The sequence below is a fragment of the Gopherus flavomarginatus genome, chromosome 16 (assembly GCF_025201925.1).
Source record: "Gopherus flavomarginatus isolate rGopFla2 chromosome 16, rGopFla2.mat.asm, whole genome shotgun sequence".
Lineage (NCBI taxonomy): Eukaryota > Metazoa > Chordata > Testudines > Testudinidae > Gopherus > Gopherus flavomarginatus.
The window spans coordinates 11,345,117-11,354,484 of record NC_066632.1 but is presented as its reverse complement, the minus strand read 5'-3'; the positions used below and the strand labels follow the sequence as shown (position 1 = coordinate 11,354,484).

At 55.0% G+C, this 9,368-nt stretch overlaps 2 non-coding genes across 2 annotated transcripts; both read left to right on the top strand.

Moving 5' to 3' along the window:
- The first annotated feature begins 1,392 nt into the window (after window positions 1–1,392).
- On the top strand, window positions 1,393–1,474 carry TRNAS-GGA (transfer RNA serine (anticodon GGA)). Its single transcript has one exon. It is a non-coding gene; the product is annotated as a tRNA-Ser (tRNA).
- A 3,314-nt stretch (window positions 1,475–4,788) lies between these two features.
- TRNAQ-UUG (transfer RNA glutamine (anticodon UUG)) lies at window positions 4,789–4,860 on the top strand. The gene has a single exon. It is a non-coding gene; the product is annotated as a tRNA-Gln (tRNA).
- The last annotated feature ends 4,508 nt before the right edge of the window (window positions 4,861–9,368 follow it).

The window sequence follows — 9,368 nt, the reverse complement described above, 5'->3', positions numbered from 1 at the left end:
CAGGATTCTGGGTGGAGGGGTCTCTTTGCTATGGACTCCTGAAGGACTTGGGGGCTGATAACACTGAGGCTACTTGGAATCAAATACATTTGAGATACAAGTACATAGCCCATATTCATTACTTCAAATACAAAAATGGAACGCACAGCCAGCAAAATTATAACCAGCAAATCATAACCTTGTCATAGACACCTCACACGACAACCTTTGCACAATATTTGCTGCACATATATAACAGTGGTGGCAACAATGATCCCTACGGTCCCAGTTCATATTAATAACGTCACAGAAGGCTATAGAGAAGTGGGAGAGAGGTGTCTTCCAGCCGGCGTGTCTCATCCATTTCCCCCTTGCCGCTTGGGCCGAGGTGGGAAGGGAGCGAAACATCCCCGACTGAAGATTTTGCGCTCGATCTTGAAGATTAAGCCCAACCCCCCAGCATGGCTAGGTCAGGGTTGTCCTGGGCTCTGGGGGCAGAGGGCTGAGCTGGGAGAAGGGGCAGATGAGGGGATTTTGTCTCTGATAGATAAGGGTTTGTCAGGAGAAAGCTGTAGTTCACATGCGGGGGGTGTCAGTGAGATTTGAGCTGGTGTAGCAGCAGCAGGGAAGCAGTGTGTGTGTGTGGGGGGGGGATTCACTTGGGAAAAATGAAACTCCCAAGCCGCTCCCTTTGCTGGAGCAAAAGCCTCTCATTTATCTCCTCAACTCCCTTCCATGAAAATCTCCACCCCTCCCCTGGTGCTGAGAGACCCTCTTTACTCCCATGGAGATTTGTAATTGTTCTAACTCTTCCTTTGCCTTGTCCAAATTGTTTTCCCAGAAAAATGATCAAGGACATTTCAAATGAGAAAAACAAACGAAACCAGAGAAACTCCCACCACACACAGTTTGGGTCTGAATTTTTCTACTGAAATTTGGAGATAATAAAACTCCTTCCTCTGTTGGCCAGAAACCAAAGCTAGACCTCCCCTGCTGTAGCTGTGACTTCTGCTACCAAACCACTAATGCGCTGTCTCCTCTTGTGAGACATTTCTCTGCACAATACTGCTGCTAATCCAGTTACTGACTCCAGGAAACATTTTCCTTAGCCTGGTTCCGTGTGTCACTGGTTTCTATAGCAAAGGTCAGTCCCTAGCCCTGTGGTCCGGACATCCTCATTCGCATCAGGCTTCAAGTTGAGAATAATTTCCTATTCTCGCTCTGTGGGAGGGGAGACTTTTAAACGCGCTCTCTGTGCGACTGCACATGGCTAAGCAAAGAGAACAAACCCAAATCCCCCCTGTACTTTGGGAGCCAGGTTTGCGGTGGGAATTCTGTAGTTCAGATGACTTCAGACCTGGTCATTGTGATTCTTTACCAGTTTCTCTGGCGTTGAGGCACCTTTGCATTTCAGCTGTGATGGCTGAGTGGTTAAGGTGTTGGAATGGAAATCCAATAGGGTTTCTCTGCGCAGATTCAAATCCCGCTCACAGCGAAGCCTGTGTTTTAGCCAGTATCTTATCCGAGCAATTCCCTGTGTACAACCCCCTGAGACACTCTCAAGTCTCTCCCCACCCCAAGTAAATCCTCTTCTGCTCCTTTCATAGAGATGCCTGGGACACCACCTCCCCCTGTGTCCCTGAGGTGTCAGGCAAACTCTCAGTGCCTGTAGCCTCTGCCACTCACCTAGTGCCCCATAGATCAGCCATAACCCTGGTTCTGCTCCTCTCTCTAGTGTGTGAAAGGAGCCAAGTCAGTGACTCCATGGGATTTGCCCCGGACCCCTCTAGGGCCGGCCCTGAAGGGAAGCACTGACTATCACAGTGACAATACAACTGACCAGCATTGCGGGGGAGGCTGAGGGAGATCCGCACTCATCAGGTCTCTTCTCTCCCCCAAGGTGAGCCAGGCACTGCTCTCTCCTGACTCTCACTCTAGCAGCTGGACACTAAGGAGCCATTTCCCCACAGCAAGTGCATTGAGTGCCCCTGTGGTGCTGGGGGGGGCCTGGCGCTGCTGCTGGCTCCTGGGCTGGCAGGGGGGTTGATGTCTGCACAGACTCTCAGCTGCCAGGCCGGAGGGGACACTTGAGACCTTACCAGACTGTCTCATTGAAGACGGGGGGTTGAAAGACCTATACAGACGCTCTCCAGAGCACGGAGCAACATCCGCCCATGCAGCCAGGCAATGAGCATTTCTCACAGCCTGGAGCCAAGGGTGAGGTGGCAGCTACTGTTCCAGCTCCTGGGGGACAGGCCCTGTCAGCTAACAGACACTTCTTACTCACCACAGCTAAGGGCGCCGGGTTCCTGCAGTGGGGGTGTGAAGCAGCCATTCTTTTCCTGTCCTTTTTGTGTGCGACTGCTGACAAAAACATCCCAGATAGAGAAGCAACAGGCCAAAATGCTGTCATGCAACTGCCAAAGTAGCTTAGTTTGAAAAGCGTTAGACTGAAGATCTAAAGGTCCCTGGTTCAATCTTGGGTTTTGGCAGGCCCTGTCATTATGCTTTGTGCAGAGATGGCTTGCCCTCTGGGAGCACAGCAGTGCCTCCACCCAAGGTGAATTCCTGACCTTAGGATCTGCAGTAGGAAAACACAGAAGGGGCTTCCTTGCCCCTAGTTGACCCATCTGACCTTTAATGATGAGAGCTGTCTTTCCCAACATGGTGGGAAGAAAGTGAGGCAGGGCAGCCTCAGGAATGGTGCCAGAGGGCTGCTAAGCAGGGGTTGGGGATGAAAACTCTTCTGTGCAGCTGAGCAAGAGCAGTACCAAGGAAGGGGCATCTGTAAAAGTGACCCCACACACCTCTCCTCCTCTGGGCAGCTGGTGCTGACAGCTCCAAGGGAAGGCTTAAAAGCCACAGAGCAACTGAGGGCAGGACCATATCTAGGTGTGGCCTTCAGACAGGCACAAAAACACCCTGCCAGGCTGCTCCCTGCCATGCCAAACACCCACTGAAGTTCACCAGCATGCAGAGCGGTTGCTGATGCTCTGTAGCCAACATCAGAAGATAGAAGGAAAGCAGGGCCCAGGGCCAGCCCCCATGGTGAGGCCTCTGACTGGTCCCACTCAAGGTATTCACTTTTGCTGTGGGCCAGGAGATTTTACCCCAAGAGGCTTTTCCCAAGCTGGCAAGAAGCAGAAAAACACCCAGGCTCCCAAGAAGCTATGTAGCAAGTACCCTCCAGCATAGGGACAGATGCACACGCTAGCCCAGGCTGCCGCCCACTTTCTTTGGTAAGTCAGGAAGGGCAAAGGCTAGACTGGAAGCACCTGGGGCTCCTGCCGCAGCCTTTGTGACACCCAACCCCCAACTCCTTCCCAGGCTCTAGCTGAAGCCAGAGCATTGGCCTGAGCAGCCAAGAAGAGGTTCCAGCCCTGAAGGGAGCAGGACGTTCAGCACAATAGTTAAACTGCAGAAACACAACCACCTAGAGACTCAAACCCTCAATCTTCTGATCCACACTCAGATGCCTTATCCGTTAGGCCACATGGTAACATAAAAAAAGACCCGCCAAGCACTTCTTTGGAAAAGGCAGACACTGTGTTTCTCAGGTCATCTACTGAGGGGGGCTGAGACTCTGGGCACAAGAAGTCGAGTTCCCAGCAACACGTGAGACTTAATTCTATGGAGCCAGGTGCAGGGCTTTGGAAGGGAGGCTCAGGCATGGGGGATTGGGGTGCAGCGGATGGACCGGCTGTCTAGGTGTGGAGATTTAGTCACACTGAGGCACAGAAGGGAGGAGGAGGAGTAATCCTGCTGACAGTCAGCGGCTGTGCAGAAAAAGAGGAGGGGTTCTGGGGACATTTTTTGCCTCTCTTTTGCCTATCTGCTCGCTCTTGTGGTGAATGGGGAAGATGATCTCAACTAGCTCAGTTGGTAGCACATCAAGCTCTTAATCTGAGGATCCAGGGTTCAAGCCCCTGTCTGGGCACCCAGTTTCAAATTGCCTTGTGTGCCAGGAGCCAAAAGATTCCTGGTGCTTCTCCACCAGCCACATGAAGATTCCCAGAATCCATGGCCATTTCCTGGAAAGGTTCCTTTCCTCAGGAATCAGGAGAGATGCAACATCCACATTACCAGAGGACCTCCTGCAGGCATGCTGCTGAAGGCAGCCTGACTGCCACCCTCACAGTGACTGGCAGGCCGTTCCCTGCAGCTTGCCGTCCCAGGCATGCACTTGCTGCGCTAGTGTCTGGAGCTGTCCCTGTCCCTGACCCAGGGCAGAGGACATTGGAAGCTAAACATCCAGAGCTTGCAAGGTAAAGGAGAAGTGGGGTGAGGCCTGGCGGTGTTGGCAGAACAGGAAAGCAGCAGAGGGTTCTATGGCAACCAGAGGGATTGACGGAAGTCGGTGAGGGAGGAGTTGGCGGCTTTGTTCCAGCGGTCAGGCAAAAACCGCAATATCAAAGAAACCAATGGTGCCAAGTCCTGCAGTGTTGCCTGTGGGATTTCCAAAAGAGCATCGAGGCTGGGGAGCCAGTGATCCTGTGACCGTACAACCGGATCAAGTGACAGCTGCCCGAGTTCCATGAGATGAGGCTGCAGCTGGCCGGTATGAGCGGGAGCACCGAGTGAAGGGAGGGGCGTCCTCCCCTGACATTTTTGCAGCCTGCAGGGAATGGAGACGAAGCAGGGGGATGTGGAGACTCAGGGCAGGACCCGCGGATCCCATAGTGCAGGACAACAGTCGCTGGAGGAGGAGAGAGAGTCCTGCAAGAGGAAGCCGCTGGTGGGAAGCAATAAGTGCAGAGTGCAAACCAGTCAGCCGAGAGACCCAGGGGTCTAGAAAACAAAATGGGAGCAGGTTCCATGGTGTAATGGGCAGCACTCAGGACTTTGAATCCTGGAATCTGAGTTCAAATCTCAGTGGGACCTCCTGCAGATATTGTAGTTTGCTGCAAAGTCTTGGAGCTCAATGTGTATAGTTACTTTCTACCTGGGTAAACTTCAGCAAGGTTTTTTTCTCCTCCTCATGGGTCACTGATGCCCACTGGAGATAGGTCTTTGGTCCAGCTGGCCGCTATAGGGTGGGGTCCTAGAACTTAACAGTCTGGCTAGAGATTCCTGCGGGTTGACCTGATGGTTTGGTTTCTTGCTGCTTCATCTGATGTCCACAACTTTGGTCCCTGTAGCTGCAGCTCTTCCTCTTTCCCATATGGCATTTAAAGGAAGGAGTGCCAGGGCCAGGCTTCCCAGGCTGGAGCCCAGCACACCTCTCCTCCTCTGGGCACCTAGAGCAGAGGCGGTTGGCGCTGACAGCTCCAAGGGAAGGCTTAAAAGCCACACAACAACCGAGGACAGGGCAAGAGGAGGGCAGGACCATGCCTATGTGTGGCCTTCAGACAGGCACAAAAACACTCAGCCAGCCTGCTCCCTGCCATGCCAAACACCCACTGAAGGCCACCCACAGCCCAGCATGCGAGGCAGCTGCTGATGCTCTGTGGCCGTTATCGAAAAGGTAGGAAAGCAGGGCCAGCCCCCCTGGTGGGGCCTCTTACCATTCCCACTCAAGGTGCTCACTTTTGCCATGGGGCAAGAGATTTTACCCTAAGAGGCTTTTCTCCAGCTGGCGAGAAGCAGAGAAACACCCAGGCTCCATGTAGCAAACCACCTCAAACCCAGAGACTAGCGCACATTTGGAAGAAGGAAACTGCTCTACACACTAGCCCTGGGCAGCCGCCCATTTTCTTTGGCATGTCAGGAAGGGCAAAGGCTACACTGGAAGCACCTGGGGCTCGTGCCCCAGCCTTTGTGATGCCCATTCCCCCCAACTCCTTCCCAGGGCTCTAGCTGAAGCCAGAGCATTGGCCTGAGCAGACAAGAAGAGGTTTCAGCCCTGAAGGGAGCAGGACTTTTAGCCCAAAGGTAAAGCTGCACAAGCACAACCACGAAGGGACTCAAACTCTCAATCCCCTGATCCGAAATCAGATGTCTTATCCATTAGGCCACGGGGTAACATAAAAAAAGGCACTCCAGGCATTTCTTTGGAAAAGGCAAACACTGATGCATCCAACGAAGTGGGGATTCACCCACGAAAGCTCATGCTCCAATATGTCTGTTAGTCTATAAAGTGCCACACGACTCTTTGCTGCTTTTGCAGACGCTGTGTTTCTCAGGTCAGCTACTGAGGGGGGCCGAGACTCTCTGAGCACAAGAAGTCGAGTTCCCAGTGAGATGTGAGACTTAATTCTCTGGAGCCGGGTGCAGGGCTTTGGCAGGGAGGCTCAGGCATGGGGGACTGTGGTGCAGCAGATGCACCAGCTGTCTAGCTGCGGAGATTTAATCTTACTGAGGAGGAGGAGGAGGAATCCTGCTGATAGGCAGTGTCCAGGACCGGTGCAACCACTAGGCGAACTAGTCAGCTGCCTAGGGTGCCAAGTGGTTGGGGGAACCAAAAGCCACACTCAGATGAGGCAGTGGAGAGGAGGTAAGCTGGGGAGGGGGCTTGGGGGCGTGCGTGGAGAGGGCTTCCCGCAGCAAGTAACAAGGGCGGGGGCGTGCAGAGGAACCGCTTCCTGTCCCAGCTCACCTCTGCTCTCTTTTCTCCAATGAGCACGCTGCCCACGCTCTAATTCTCCTCCCCTCCTGTGCTTGTCGCACTAAACAGCTGATTGGCACCACAAGCCTGGGAGGCAGGAGAAGTGGAGCAGTGCCGGCGTGCTCAGGGGAGAAGGCAGAGCAGTGGGGAGCTGGGGCTGGGAGATGCTGCAGGAGGGGCTGCCTGGCTCTTCCCCATGGCCCCTGCCCCTGCTCCGCCCCAGTCCCGCCCTCCTGCCCCTGCACTCACTGCATGGTAAATAGAGTGACCCAGCCCCAGCCTTGTCCACTCCCCTGGTTCCCAGCCATGCCGCCAGCAAGTGCTGTGGGGTGGTTCCCCCCTCCCCCCAAACATGGGAGCCATGGGAGTTCTATGGCCCTGGGTCTCTCATCCCTCCATCCCTCCCCTGCCCCCAATATCCCTCCTGGGCTCTGTGGGGCTGGGTCTCTCTCTCTGCCCCTGTGCTCCCCCCTGCACAGCATGTCCTGGGAGAGACTCAGTTTCCCTGGACCAACATTTCACCACTCCACACATGTCTCTTCTGTTCCCCACCTCCCTCCACCCCACCTCATTTTCCCTGCACTCCAGGCTGGGTCTCTGCCAACCTCCTCTCCTCTCCTCCTGACCCCAATATCTCCTACCCCTATGGGTCTATGGGGCTGGGTCTCTCCCTCCCTTCATCCCCTCTCCCAATATCTCCCTGCCCCTATGGGTCTATAAGGCTGGGTCTCTCCGTCCCCCATTCTCCCCTCATCCCCTCCCAAATATCTCCCTGCCCCAGGCTGTGACGTGCTATGATGTGTGCTGGGGCTGTGATGTGCTGGGGCCAGGGCTGGGTTTTTGCCACCCCAAGCGGCGGGGAAAAAAAAACAACCCACGATCGCAATCGGCGGCTGCTCCATTGCGCTGCCTTATTCTTCGATAGCAATTTGATGGCAGCTCCTTCCCTCCGAGAGGGACCGAGCGACCTGCTGCCGAATTGCTGCCAAAGAGCCCGACGTGCCGCCCCTTCCCCTTGGCTGCCCCAAGCACCTGCTTGCTGAGCTGGTGCCTGGAGCCGGCCTGGCTGGGGCTGTGACGTGCTGTGACCTGCTCACTCCCCAAGGGCAACTCACTCCCTTGAAACCAGCAGGAGAGAAGGTGTCACGTGTCCGTGGGCGGGGTTATGCAGATGAGCAGTGCCTGGCGGCAGTACTGGGAGCAGCGAGATGAACCGAAGGAGCCGGGCAGAGAGAATTCTCTGTGTGTGGACAGAATCCGGTGTGGGGAGTTCGTGTGGGGAGTGCCTGCACCGGAGTCACTTCGGGGCAGTGATTGCCACTGAGCTACGTAGTGACAAAAGATGTGTGAATGGGGTGTGGTGCCTGGCTGGGAGCAGCTTGTGGTGATCAGACAAGGGGTGGGAGCAAGAGGTCCTGTCCTAGCAGGGGGTGTATAGCCTGAGAGGGTGTTTTGTGGGTGCAAGTAGGTTTGGGGGCTTTTTGCAATGACAAGGGGTGTCTGCAGCTAGAACCCTCCTAACCCCACTAGTTTTCTCTGTGTTGGGGGGGGGCAGGTTCTGTGATGTCACATTCCCTGGGGGAGGAGTTTGAATCATAACTCCAGAGTGGGAGAACAACTCCCCCGACTCCTGCTCAGTCTCCACTAGGGGGCTTGGCTGGGATCTCGAGGGAGGGAAGCAAAGGGAAAAACAGTCTCCCCTATGGAACCCAGGAGTCCTGGATCCCAGTCCCCCTGTTCTAGACCCCTTCCACTTCCAGAGCCAAGGATAGAACCCAGGGGTCCTGGTGTCCAGCCCCTCCCTGCTCTGACCACTAAACCCCACTGCCCTCCCAGGGTGGTGCAGGGGTCACTGGGTCTGTGTCCCAGCTCTGCTAAGGGCCTTGATTGATTTTCCCAAAGTGCTTCCTTCTGAATCTAGCCGACGAAGTGGGAATTCATGCACGAAAGCTCATGCTCCAATACGTCTGTTGGTCTATAAGGTGCCACAGGACTCTTTGCTGCTTTTAAAGATCCAGCACATCTGCCCTCTCTCCCCGGTAACTGCCCACCCTCGTGTGGGGGCACCAGCACTGTGCCGAGTAGTGATGGACAATTGTTCAAGCTGGCCCAGGGGAGACGTGTGTGTCCCTGTTGCCTTCTGCTGAGCCCTGCTCTCTGTGTGTGTGCATCTGTGACACTGTATCAGTGTGTTGCTAGGCTAACCAGTAGGAAATGGCTTTGCAGGATTTTGTATTCTGCAGCAAGTGACACACACACACACACACACAAAGGGACTCACACAATCCCAAGAATACTCACATACAACACACCCAGAGGGACATTTTAGTCCAACCCCCAGAGAAAGAAACATTCACACCCCCAGCCACACTCACAATAACCCCTCACACACACCATAACATTCACAGTTGTGCTCAGAGACACAACTGCACGCAGTTCACTCCCACTGCTCCAAATACAAGGACCTCCTGCCCCACACAGCATGTGCCAAAGCCTGTTGAACTCACTGCCACGAGACAGCTACCAATGAGAATGACCCCCTCGTGCTCGATCATCTGCTTGGCCCCCCACACCCTCTCGGGGCACGCTGTGCGGCATGGCTTGGGATTGTTCAATAGCAGGCTGGGGCCGGGTCACTCCACTTCCTGCAGGAAGTAGCCAACCCCCTGTCACCCACAGAGGCCTGGGACCAGCCCTCCTCTGCGTCCCCACACACAGGCCTGGGGCCTCAGCCTGCTCTGCTCCCCTGGCTCCCAAGTTTGGGGAGAGAGGGGAACTGCCCCACAGCACTCGCCGGCAGCATGGCTGGGAGCCAGAGAAGTGGACCATGCACTGAGTACAGGGG